Here is a 13459-nt window from a genome sequence, read left to right on the forward strand (position 1 = left end):
GCACCACGAGGAGTGGAGCCTGCGGCTTCATTGGACTCCACCCGGGAAACCACTACCATGCCACCTCAAGAAAAGATGCACATATTGAAAGCTTTGTCGATTGTGTGTGTGGTGTGTGGTATGTCCGTTTGTAGTTGTGCTAGCAATTTGTCAGCTTTATTCCGTTAACGAACGAGACTCCGGCATGCCCCCGCGGTACGCGTCAAGCTTATTAGAGAGATACTCGAGGCTCTGGCACTATCATGGTCTATCATGGCGTTACATGTCCGGGGCTGCATACGTGCTACACTGAAAGGACCAGCTTTTGTCACTTACAGGTGCAGATAACCAGCAGAACACCATTAGTGATGGGGGTCTGTGATTCCAATTATTCCCCGTGAACGATGATTTCCCAGTAAGAGCAGGTCAACCGCAATTCCTGTTCCTGATTTAGGCCTAACCGGCATTCCTGAAAAAATGCAAAAAATTACGTGTCCATACCACAGGTGCTATAGCTTGCTTAACAGCTCGGCAGCCGTTCTCAGGCCCAGTATGGATTCGACAAGATCCTAGAAAGTTGATAAAGGGTACAGTTTCATCGGATAACACGTATATCTGTAGCATAGTTTACACATTAAAAACCTATGTCTATATATCAGGAGGCAGACTCAGACGGTCTCAGGCCCAGTATGGATTAGACCAGATTGTACAAAGTTGAGAAAGGGTACCGTATCACTGGATAAAAGGTATGTATAGCATAGTTTACACATTAAAAATATATGTCTATAGATCAGGAGGCAGACTCAGACGTTCTCAGGTCCAGTATGGATTTGACCAGATTGTATAAAGTTGAGAAAGGGTACATTATCACTGGATAGCAGGTTTATATAGCATAGTTTAAACATTTAAAATCTCGTGTTCTCAGTATGGATTAGACAACAATCAAAAAAGTCGAAAAAAGGAAATGCACTTGAAGCGTACACCAGTATACACTTTTGGTGGTATTTTTTTACCTTCATATAAATTTCTGTCTTAGTAAGACAGCCCAGACTCTCCGCAATAGGAAATGAGATGCATCCAATTACTGACATAAAGTCTAGTGATTGCAGAAATCTAGGAATTACTATTCATGGGAAAAACTTCCGTCACAATTCTCAGAGGCGATGCTGACCCTCAATTAATTAGTGTGTGGAGACAGCAAAAACCTTTCTTTGTGAAGAAAGTGTTGCTGTATCGCGGTACCGTTGATCCCATCGCCATTACTCATATCCATATAATTTTGATCAAAGGAAGAGATGTAAACGTGGTGCTCACTGCCTATCATGATCTGTCACGTAACTTTGGAGTGCAAAACACAGAAGCCACAGGCCGTAGGCGATTCAATTGGATTGGCATGAGAGGGCACATTTAAAAATGTGCGCTGGAATGTCACACATCTGTGGGTAGGAAAACTGTGAAAAGTGATGAGAAACCACCACTGCTTCATATTGTGAGTCGACGTCCATAAGAAATGGAAGCCATTGATCATCTGAAGCTAGAGCCCGGCCAGCGGGACAGGGCATAGCTACGTCTTAACCATCATCTTCTATCAGTTCACCAAATTTGTAGTGGCACTCCCAGTGAAGGATTTGACAGCCCAGACTACACAGCGGAGGAGCAGGGAGAGGTAAACATTGCAAATTCTGGGGCCCTGCCCAAGCAAGGGGGGCCCACTCGTGGGCGTCGGTACTGGCACTGGGCCCCTCATAGTGCGGCGGTGTGTCTGACAGCGGGTGTGCACCCCCACCGACAGAGACACTTGATTGCACTATGAGGGACCCTGTGCCAGTGCCCGCGCCCAAGAGTCGACCCACCCACCTGTCCATGGCAACGGCACTTGCACGGTTGCATGCGCTAGGTGGTGACCTCGGTCATAGGGGGAGGAGGCAGCCCAGTTAGGGAGGTTTACAAAATGACATATGTTGATGTGGGACATTCACCTGCTGCTAAAGGCGAAATTGGTCAAGTCCCATGAAGAGGAGGACCAAAGAAAGCCATTTTTCAGGCAACCTATGTGTCATCAGGGTAAGGTGTGACAAAATCCTTGGAAACCCATGCATGGTTCACTTTAATGAAGGTTAGATCATCCACATTTTGCGTTGAGAGACGGGTCCTTTTTTCTGTCAGTATTGATCCAGCAGCACTGAAGACGCTTTCCGATAGCACACTTGCAGCTGGGCAAGCGAGCTCCTGTAAGGCATATTGTAGCAATTCAGGCCAGGTGTCCAGTTTAGCGGCCCAATAGTCAAATGGGATTGACCTGTGAGGGAGAACATCGATATGGGACGAGAAGAAGTTTGTAACCATAGTTGACAAGTGCTGTCTACTGTCACTTTCAATTGATGCAGTATTACCAGTCGTGTGAGCGGGACTTGAAAAATCAGTCCACAACACGGTCATGAAACCATTGTTTCCAATGCCACTTCTGATGTGTGCACCACCAACACCTCTTCCAAGTTGCCCCCGGCCCCTACGGCTCGTGTGAGAGCCATCACCGCTGCTGTGTGCTGGGAATGCCTCAACCAACCGGCGGTTTACCAGAGTTGCTTGTTTGTTAGCCAATATTTGGTCAAGGTTCTCCTGTGGCATGATGTTTTGGAATTTGCCTTTATAGTGTGGATCCAGGATGCTGGCCAACCAGTAGTCGTCATCGTTCATCATTTTTGCAATGCGGAGGTCCCTTTTTATGATCTGCAAGGCATAATCTGACATGTGGGCCAATGTTCCCGATGTCAACGATGCACTGCGAGTGCTCTGTGGAGGAGCACTTTCTGGCAAATCCACATCCCTCCAGTCATGCACAAACCCTGTTCCAGACCTTGCCACGCCAACATTTTCTCTTGCCCAACGAGAAGCATCCTCCTCCCCTAAATAATCATACTCCTCCTCCTCTTCCTCTTCTTCCTCCACCTCGTCCAGGAGAGTTCCCAGAGCAGACAATGGTTGACTGTCATCAAGGCTTCCCTCCTCCTCTTCCTTATCATCCTTGGCTGCTGAAGCCTGCTCCTTAATGTGCGTCAAAGTTTGCATGAGCAGACGCATAAGTGGGATGCTCATGCTTATGATGGCGTCGTCTGTGCTTACCAGCTGTGTGCATTCCTCAAAACACTGAAGGACTTTACAGAGGTCTTTCAGCTTCAACCACTACACACCTGTCAACTCCATGTCTGCCCTCAAAGTGCCTGCCCGTGTATCCTCCCACAAATGCATTGTGGCCTGCCTCTGTTCGCACAGCCGCTCAACCATGTGCAGGGTGGAGTTCCACCTTGTTGCAACGTCGATAATTAGGTGGTGCTTGGGAAGGCGGAGCAATCGCTGCAGCTTCTGCATACGACTGGAGTGTACCGGCGACCGGCGGATGTGCGAGCACAGTCTTCGGACCTTCTGGAGCAGGCCTGTTAACTCCGGATAATTATTGAGGAAGCACTGCACCACCAGGTTCAAGGTGTGAGCCAAGCAAGGTATGTTTCTGAGTTTTGAAAGGGCTATGGCTGCTACAAAATTCCGGACGTTATCACTAACTACCTTGCCTGCCTCAAGATGTAGACTGCCCAGCCATGACTCAGTTTGTCACTGAAAGTAGTCGGCCAGTACCTCCGCGGTGTGTTTGTCGCCCAAACACATCATCTTCAACACAGCCTGCTGACGCTTTCCACTAGCTGATCGATAGGGGCACACCTCGTGTGCAACACTGGCAGCTGCGGATGGAGTGCTCGTGCGACTGCGCTCTGTGGATGAGCTTTCGCTTCTGGAGGAGGAGGAGGAGGGTCAAACACCTACAGCCAAATGTTTCCTATACCATGGGCTAGGCAGCACTGTCCCACCACCACTGTCCCCTGTGGACCCTGCATCCACCACATTAACCCAGTGCGCAGTGATGGACACGTAACGCCCCTGGCCACGTCTACTGGACCATGAATCAGTTGTGAGGTGCACCTTTCCACTCACTGATTGCTTGAGTGCATGTACAATGCAGTCTTTCACATGAAGGTGGAGGGCTGGGATGGCTTTGCGAGAAAAGAAGTGGCGACTGGGTTACTTCATTGCGTGGTACTGCATAGGCCATGAGTTCGCGGAAAGCTGCGCTTTCAACCAACCGATAGGGCATCATCTCTAACGAGATTAGTTTGGCAATGTGGGCGTTCAAACCCAGTGTATGCGGATGAGAGGATGAGTACTTTCTTGTCCTACTCATAGTCTCTGGTATGGTGAGCTGGACTTGAGAGCTGCATATGGTCGAACTAGTGGTGGACATGGCAGACTGAGAGAGGGTTGATGATGGTGATGGAGTTGGTGTTCTTTCTGATGGCCTAGATTCAGTCTTTCGTTGCAATAACAGTGTGATTCCCTGACTGATTTGCCCTTGCGACGACAACTCAACATTTGCTGCTGGTGGTGTGCTAACTGGTGGGCTTACAGTGGGGGAAACAATGTAGTGTTGCTGACTACCTTCTTTGGGAGCAGTTGCACATGTGGTACGTGAGGTTTGGTAGTCCGTCCACGCTTGCAAGTGCATGGTGGTTAAATGTCTTAGCATGCAACTGGTATTCAAATTTCTCAGATTTTTCCCTCGGCTAAAGGTCTTTGCATTCTTTTTATAGATAACCTTTGCCTGATCATTAGGATTTTGTTCAAAAAAGTGACACACTGCACTCTTCCTACTATGGAAGACATTTTGAGGCCTTGCACGCCGTGCTATTTTGACCGTCTGGCCAAGCTGTCCTGCAATTCTTTTGGTTTTTGTAACCTGTTTTTGGACTGCTCTGGGCCTACCAGATAACAGCTGTTGTGATGTCGATGCCCGCTGCGGATGCTCCTCCTCCTCTTCTGAGCTATTGGCAACGGCACCCTCTTCCCCCAATGGATGCCAATCTGGGTCAACAACTGGGTCATCCATCACCTCCTCTTCAATGTCATGTGCACCTTCCTCTGTGTCACTGTGTATGGTGGTATAGTATGCGGGAAGGGGCACCTGAGTTTCATCAGGGTCAGATTCTGGCTCAGTACACTGCGAGGACAATGTAGTGCTCTGAGTGAATGTACCAGCAGATAAATCTAGCAGTGGCTGTGCATCAGTGCACTCCATGTCAGATTCATCTTGGCCTGGGTACTTCACGAGTTGACTTGATAAGCCCAGCATGGTATGTGAAAACAGCTCCATGGAGTAATCTGTAGTGTGGCCTGCCGCATCCTTCAATTTTGGTTGGGGTGAAGGACACAAGGAAAGGTGTGGTTCATGACCATGAGCCTCCAATGACGACTCAGTGCTTTTATTTTTTAAAACTTCAGAAGAGGAGGTGATAGAGCTGGAGGCTGAGTCAGCAATGTAAGCCAAAACTTGTTCTTGAAACTCCGGCTTTAAAAGCGGTTTACCTACTCCCAGAAAAAGGAGCCTTCGAGGCCTTGTGGAGCCAGACGATGACGCAGGCTCAACACCTCCTGCATTAGGCGCTTTTTTGCTTTTGCCACTACCAGCAGATCCACCACCAACACCAACACGATCATTACCAGCTGCCAACCCCCGTCCACTTCCACGGACTCTTCCACCACAGTTCCTCATTTTTGGGGAAAATGTACACAAAAAACCACCAACTATATGATACTGTAAAAAAAGGTACAAGGTGTATATAGTAGTGGGGAGAATTTGCATCTCTAGACTTCAGGACATAGTTGGATTCTGTCAGGCCCTGTTTATATTACACCGCAATGTGACAGGCAGATTCTGGATGGTGTAATAAAGGTGTATAGAGGACTGGGGAGAATTTGAATCTCTCTAGACTTCAGGACACAGTTGGATTCTGTCAGGCCCTGTTTATATTACACCGCAATGTGACAGGCAGAATCTGGATGGTGTAAGAAATGTGTATAGAGGACTGGGGAGAATTTGAATCTCTCTAGACTTCAGGACACAGTTGGATTCTGTCAGGCCCTGTGTATATTACACCGCAATGTGACAGGCAGAAATTGCCTAGTGTATGACAAACTACAAGGTGTATATAGAATTGGGCAGAATTGGAATCTCCCTAGAGAGTAGGTCTGTAAGAACCGACAAACTCCTCGGCTTTTCCTTACAGAGTCACACACTTAGATAGCTTCAATTTGGCCGTGATAACAGCTGTTACACGGTACTGTGAGAGGAGCGTACACGTACACCACTGTCCGGTGTATGTAAAATTGTCAAGCTCCGTGTTTTTGTATACGGACTGACACACGCTGTCTCTCTCTAGTTTTGAATGTAATCAAACAGCAAATATACTAAACTGTTTGAAAAACGGACAAAACTATAAGGTGTAGGTCTGTAAGAACGAACAAACTCCTCGACTTTTCCTTACAGAGTCACACACTTACTGTAGATAGCTTCAATTTGGCCGTGATAACAGCCGTTACATGGTACTGTGTGAGTAGCGTACACTGCTGTACGGTGTGTGAAAAAAATGAATGCTCAGTACCTCACCAGGACAAAACAATAAAATTTGGATTGCTTTTAAAAAAACAGTTTGAACACCAGTGTGCACACAGCAATGCAGCTAGCCTTAAAAGGCAGGCTAATCACCACCAGCGCTGCTGCACAAAAGCAAAAATCTTCACCTTTCACTGCACAGTAACTACAGTGCAGTGAAAAGCGCTATCAGCACAAGCAGTTTTTTTTTCTTTTTGCCTTCCTAACACTCTCCCTACAGAATCAGCAGCAGCAGCAGCTCTCCCTATTCTGAGATCAGCATGAGTAACATGGCGGTCGGCGTCCCAGCCCTTTTATACCCCCTGTGATGCCCCACAAAGCAAGCCAATCACTTGCATGCCCTTCTCCAAGATGGCGGTGACCGCTGCCTATGTCATCACGTTGCCCACAGTGTCCGTTCTTCCTGATTGGCTGAAAAAGGGCGCTAAAGCATCTTTTGAAACGCGACTTTGGCGCTAAAGTCGCCGACCTCGTGGCCGACCTCACGCTAAGGTCGGGTTTCGTTTCATGAAACCCGACTTTGGCGAAAGTCGGCGACTTTTGAATTTTTTCGACCCGTTTCGCTCAACTCTAGTTACGACCACTCATATAGCGACAGATAGTTGTTAATGGTAATAGCCATGTATATCTAAGCTACTGCAATGCCCTGCACATGGGGTAAGCCACATAGCGAATCAGAAGAACTATACTACATTGCTCCAAAAAAATAAATGGAACACAAAAAATCCCACATCTTAGAATTAAATTTTTCAGTTACAAATCTTTATTCATTACAAAGTAGAATGCGTTGAGAACAATAAAACATAAAAATTATCAAAATCATGCACGGAGCAATTTACAGTTTTTTTTTTTATATTTTCTCATCTTTTCTTCATTTTTTCATTTTATTTTTTTCCATTATCCTTTCCCATTTATTACTATAATTTTTTCCTTCCTCCTGTGGTTTATTAGCCTCTTTATTCATATTTGTATATATAATTCCCCATTTTCTCCTAATTATGCATAGGTCATACTTGTATGCAACCTGCTTCTTGTGAACCAGTCCTATTGGTCACATCTATTTTTTCACATACGTTTGGAGGTTAGCGTTTGACATGCTCTCCCCTCTTTCTCAATATACATCTATACAGATATATGCCCTCTATTATAATTGGTCCGGGGTAACGTTAGCTGGTTTGCCCCTCCCCCGAGTACACCAGTATTTTTGAGCTTTCAAAATTTATTGATACCCTTATAGATGGTCTATTTCTTTCCCATCTCTGTGCGGCCGCACATCGCGCATGCGCTTTTACCCATGTGTCGATTTGGACACAATCTGTCTGGTTTCTCCATTAATAATAATATATAAAAAAAATAAAAAAACTAAGCATGCTGTACACTTTTGTATAGGTGGCTGATTCGGCCCTGTATGTATTTTGATCATCCTGAACAGGGGTGATGTTAACTTGCGATTATGGGCATAAGCCAGATGATCTGCATCATTGATACTGTCGCTCATTGTTTTTTGCCCAGATTGTCGGTATTGAGCATGTGCCGCTCACTGAGCTCCTTCTTGACCGCTCTGCGCATGCGCAGTGGGCAAACAGGTAGCTGTGGTCAGCGTACTAGCGCTGTCCTCGGCAATCAATTAGTCTATCCTGCGCTTGCGCAGTATGGAATAGACCCTGCACTCTGCTATTGGGCAGGTGCTGGACTGATTGCATCACTTAGCGTTCCCGAGCAGCGCAATGTTATCAGGAAAGACGCCGCCCTCCACAGTAGGGCCCACATGCCAGTGAGTCATGTCTGGTCAGATTGAGCTGCTATTTATAGGTCACATTATGCGCGAATCCCTACTTCCCCTGACGAAGCTGCAGTGCGGCAGCGATACGCGTGGGGCTCTCCTGTGCTCTGTTCCTCCACTTCCCGTCCCCCCATTGGGAGGTACTTTCAAGCGACACCTCACTTTGGTAGTCCCATTCAGGACCCTTTACTTATATGGGAAGTTTTCTTCCATTATTTGTGGTCTTGGGCTGCGTGGAGTGAATAATATTCTTGTGCTGCTATCTTTTGTCCCACTTGGGACACTTTCTGGGGGATTCTCCTGCATGCAGTTATATTTCATACCTTCAACATATTTTCCGGCTACTTTAGCCGCTTTCTGTCTGCTATTGAGAATCAGGGTAGGGGGCCATTTAATGCTCTTCTAGACATAGTTCCCTCTTAAATTGGTGTGTTGCTGTCCTTGGGGATGCCCTCGACAGCCATTTCTGTGTATTCATGCGTAGCAATATGGTATTTTTCAATTGAGAGGTGCTTATCAGACTATGTAATTTGTATATATGTATCATTTGCACTTAGAGTAAAATTTACAGTTGTCCCCAAGTGGACATGGGCACGGATTGTTGGTTTTAATTGTTTTTAACCTTTGAGTGCTTTTTGTGATGTTAATAAAATTATACGCTTATGGATATACAAGCGTGCACTGATTATATGTCATGGTCTTTTTTGCATATATTCTCCAGGATCTTTTCCATGCATCCGGTGGCACCTTGTAATTTTTAGTGATTGTTACTAGTCACATTGTAGTGCATCCAGCATCCTTTGGTAACATAGTCCCATTCTGGGATTTAGTTTCTGGATTGCTCGGCAACATATGGAGCGACGTAAAAACGCTGTCTCTGTCAATGGCGATTTTACATATTTGGGGGGATTTGAGAGATGAGGGTTGCAGAGGGAGGGCCCCCCGAATACTAATACACACTATACTGATTTTAGCTAAAAAGTTGATTCTTAGGCACTGGCTCGATCCATCTACCCCCCTGTTGTCAGAATTGATAGCCAAATTACATCATTACATGGTCGTTGAACAAGGAGATGCACTTACAAATAATGAGACACAAGCAGGCAAATTTCTCAAGAAATGGAGTCATTTTATTGGAAAATTTTGTAGCAAAGATGACAGGCAGAAAATAACTAATCCTTTTTCCTCTACTAGATGGTATTTTATGGAAAAACTTAAGAATAATCTAGGTCCACTTCAATTACCAGAGGAATGTTCTTGTTGTGATTGGGGTTGGATGTTTTGCTGATAGGAGGAGAGGCAAGCTAGACCGCCGGTTTGGACATGTGAGGCGACCTGGTGGAGGCTTCCCTCCCTCTTTTTTTCCTCTTCCTTTCCTATCCCATTCCTTTTCCTCTTTGTTTTGTTGTTTGCTTTTGTATTATTGATAGTATTGTCAGCTATCTTTCATAGGTTGCATAAGATTATCAAGGTTATCTTCGTTACTTCTGGAAAGTAGCATTCTCAGTCTAAAGGCCCCGTTACACATAACGATGTCCCAGCGATCCCACAAATTATCCGACATGATGGGATCGCTGGGACATTGTTAGGCTGATCGCTGGTGGTGAGCTGTCACAAGACAGCACCTCCAGTGATCAGGACCAGCGACGCTGGACAGTGGTTTCTAATGTAAACATCGGGTATCCAGGAGCTGCGGCTCTTGGATACCCGCTGTTTACCTTGGAAACCGGCGTACACTCTGGTTTCCGAGGTAAACATCAGGTATCCAAGAGCCGCACGACTCCAGGATACCCGCTATTTATGGAGCGCCCGCAGGGTCTCGCCAGGGAAGGCGGGGTACTCGGAGCCGGGCCTGGTGGAGTTCAATGGGAAGTGTCACGGTAGCTGTGACCCGGTCCGTGGCCCTGGGCATCCATTGTAAAAGGGGAATGTTGAATGTGTGGATGATGATTAAAGTTTATTAGTGAATGATTCATGACGCCACCTGTGGTGTTCGACAATGAAGATGTTAAGCAGACGCTGCAGACAGATCCTCTGGGACAGATAGTGTGGTGCAGCAATGATGGTGTGGCCCTCTAAAGGTAGGGCTGTAGTCCCAGGGCAGTGTAGGTGAAGAGATAGGGAGGAGACGCATATGGTGTGGTGTCAGGCATAGAGATGTAGCAGTGCCGAGTGGGTTGGCGCAGGAATAAGCAGAGGACACCAGGGCATGTAGTTCCAAAGCTTTACTCACAGTCTGTTGTGCATACAGGTGCCCGCATCCATGCTGTGTCCTCCAGGACGGGGGCCCAGCCAACCACCAGGCAAGATGAAATACTCCGTTCCAACACTCTGCCAACATAAGTGCCTTTTCTGAACGTCTCCCTTGTGCGCCTATAGTGAAGTACTCTCAGTACTGAGTTACACTGGAGTTCCTCCTGTCAGATGTTCCTATGAACTCTACTTGTACGGCAGACAGCTGTAGCCTGCTTCAGGGACTCCTTGCTACCAAGTCCCGGCTCACTATCGTTGCTGTTGTGCCCCCAAGTCTTGTGTGGAAATAAAGTGGTGACAACTTCTATTCCTCAAGTATCCATACAACCTCGGGGACCGGACCCTGGCCTTGCGCTGTGAACTTGGGAAGGGTTCTGCTCTAACCCTGCTCCTTAGGCCTCCTCTCCTTACGTTCCGTACTAATCCTTCCTTCTTATGGAGAGAGTCAGGCTTTCTATCAATGTCTCTTTCCTGTGCCAGCGGACCCAGGTCACTGAGGTCGGCTGCAGCACTTCCTTCATCCATCCCACTCAGGGGATCTTCACTTTTCCACTGACTCTGTCAGACTGACTAAATCCTAAACTCTTCCCGCTCTTTTGGTGCAGACTAAACTCCACCCTCCTCCCAGCACGCTTCGTGTTCCAAGCAGGGAGACACCAAAGGTGCTTTGCTACACTGCTATGTGGTGTGGGATGCAGGTGTTGAAGCGTGGTCAGGAGTCTCCACCTTACCTGAATGGTGGGGTACCACACCTCAGGAAGAGGTGCAGTACCTCTGTGGCGACTGAACCCTCAGGGGCACCACATTTACCTTGGAAGCCAACGTGTGCGCCGGTTTCCAAGGTAAACAGCGGGTATCCAGGAGCCGTGGCTCCTGGATACCCGCTGTTTACATTAGAAACCAGCATTCAGTGTCGCTGATCGCTGGTCTCTCACTGCCACATGCAGCGATGTGTGCTGGCCAGCGGGAGACCAGTGATCGAAAATTGGCCCAGGCCGATCAAGCACGATCAGCGATACCTGGCAGGGGGGCCGGTCGCTTATACCCGTCACACACAGCTGTGTGTGACGGGGCCTTAAGACTTCAACTACATGTGCTGTGATAGCAATAGTTATTATGTCTATTTGACATGATTGATGTTACCTATCTTAATATTTTGTTATTATTGAAAACTTAATAAAAATGTATATGTATAAAAAAAACATAAAAATGATCAATGTAAATCTAAATGAGTATCCCAGGGTTGATCCAACTTTAGTGGAAATGCCACAAGACAAGGAAATGATGCTTAGTAGTGTAAATGCTCTCACCCCTAGACATACAGCAGCAGGAGGCGGTGTCCACAACCCACAGAAGTTGCTCAGGTAGTGCAGTTCATACAGGATGGCACATCAACGAGAGGTGTGGAAAGAAGTGTAGCTGTGTCTGTCTGCACAGTGTCCAGAGCAGGGAGCAGATACCAGGAGACAGACCAGTACACTAGGAGACGTGGAGGGAGCCGTAAGAGGGCAACAACCCAGCAGCAGCACCGCTACCTCCTTCTTTGTGCAAGGACAAACAGGAGGAGCACTGCTAGAGCAGTGCTGCCACTAGGAATTTCAGGGCCCCATACTGTCAAAATTTTTGGGGCCCACTTGAGACTAAGCCCATGCTCCACCCCTCAAACTGTTCACAGTCCCACCGCTCTCTCTTGGAAAACTCCACTTCTGACCGATCACACATTAACAGTTTCCATCACCAGATCACACATATAGCCGGCAGCTCTTGTTTTGTCAAAAGATTTTTTAAGCCACCACCGCAACAAGGAAGACACTTTCAGCCGAGCTCTACTCTATTGTAACCTAGTAAATATTTGTTAAATGATCAAATACAATTTAGGTATATTTTTATTTATTTTTCAATTTTTAAAATGACCAATAATATCACATACAAGGAACAAATACCATCGCACCATATTACCATGATTGGAATACAAGACTAGAAGGATACAACTTATTTGCAAGAAACAGACTTGATGAACGAGGAGGAGGTGTCGCATTGTATGTTAGAAATGCGTATATCTGCACAGAGATTGAAGCTTCAGAGACTGGGAGTTCTGTGGAAACTGTTTGGGTAAGAATACAAGGACAGAACAATGGAAAGGACACCATTGTAGGCATTTACTACAGGCCGCCTGTGCAAGCTGAAGATATGGATGAACTCTTTATGCATCAAATGGCCAAGTTCTCCAAATAATATGACATAGTTGTCATGGGAGATTTCAACTATCCAGACATTTGTTGGGAATCTCTCTCAGGCAAAACTAACAGGTCAAGGAAATTCTTATCCTCTCTTGCTGACAACTTTATCTTCCAAAAGGTAGGGGAGAAAGCAAGGGGAACTGCTAACTTGGATCTAATCCTTATAAACAGGGAGGAAATGGTTGAGGAGGTAAAAGTGGCTGGAACCCTAGGAGGTAGCGACCATGCTATTTTAGAATTTTGGATAACTAGAGGCGGAAGACCTGTGAAGACTCAGACGTCAAGGTTAGATTTCAGAAAGGCAGATTTTAAGGGATTCAGAAAGATAATTGGAGGGATCCAATGGCTGGATATCCTTAAAGACAAAAATGTCCAGGAAGGATGGGAAATCTTGAAAAATGAAATTCTCAAAGCACAGTTGTTAACAATTCCGAAAAGAGGGAAGAACAGGAAGCATTTAAGGAAACCAGGATGGATGAACACAGAACTTAAGCACATGCTAAAAAGGAAGAAAAAAATGTTTATAAAATGGAAAGAGGGAGGCATATCTAAAGAAGAATATAATGCTGTCTGCAGAACCTGCAGGGCACAAATCAGATTAGCTAAAGCTGAAAATGAATTGAGGCTTGCAAGAGATGTCAAAAGCAATAATAAAGGATTTTGGGGATATGTCAAAAGTAAAAGAAAAGTCAAAGATGCTATAGG

Source organism: Dendrobates tinctorius, unplaced genomic scaffold, assembly GCF_039654945.1.
Source record: "Dendrobates tinctorius isolate UK_male_01 unplaced genomic scaffold, ASM3965494v1 ptg000458l, whole genome shotgun sequence".
NCBI lineage: Eukaryota > Metazoa > Chordata > Amphibia > Anura > Dendrobatidae > Dendrobates > Dendrobates tinctorius.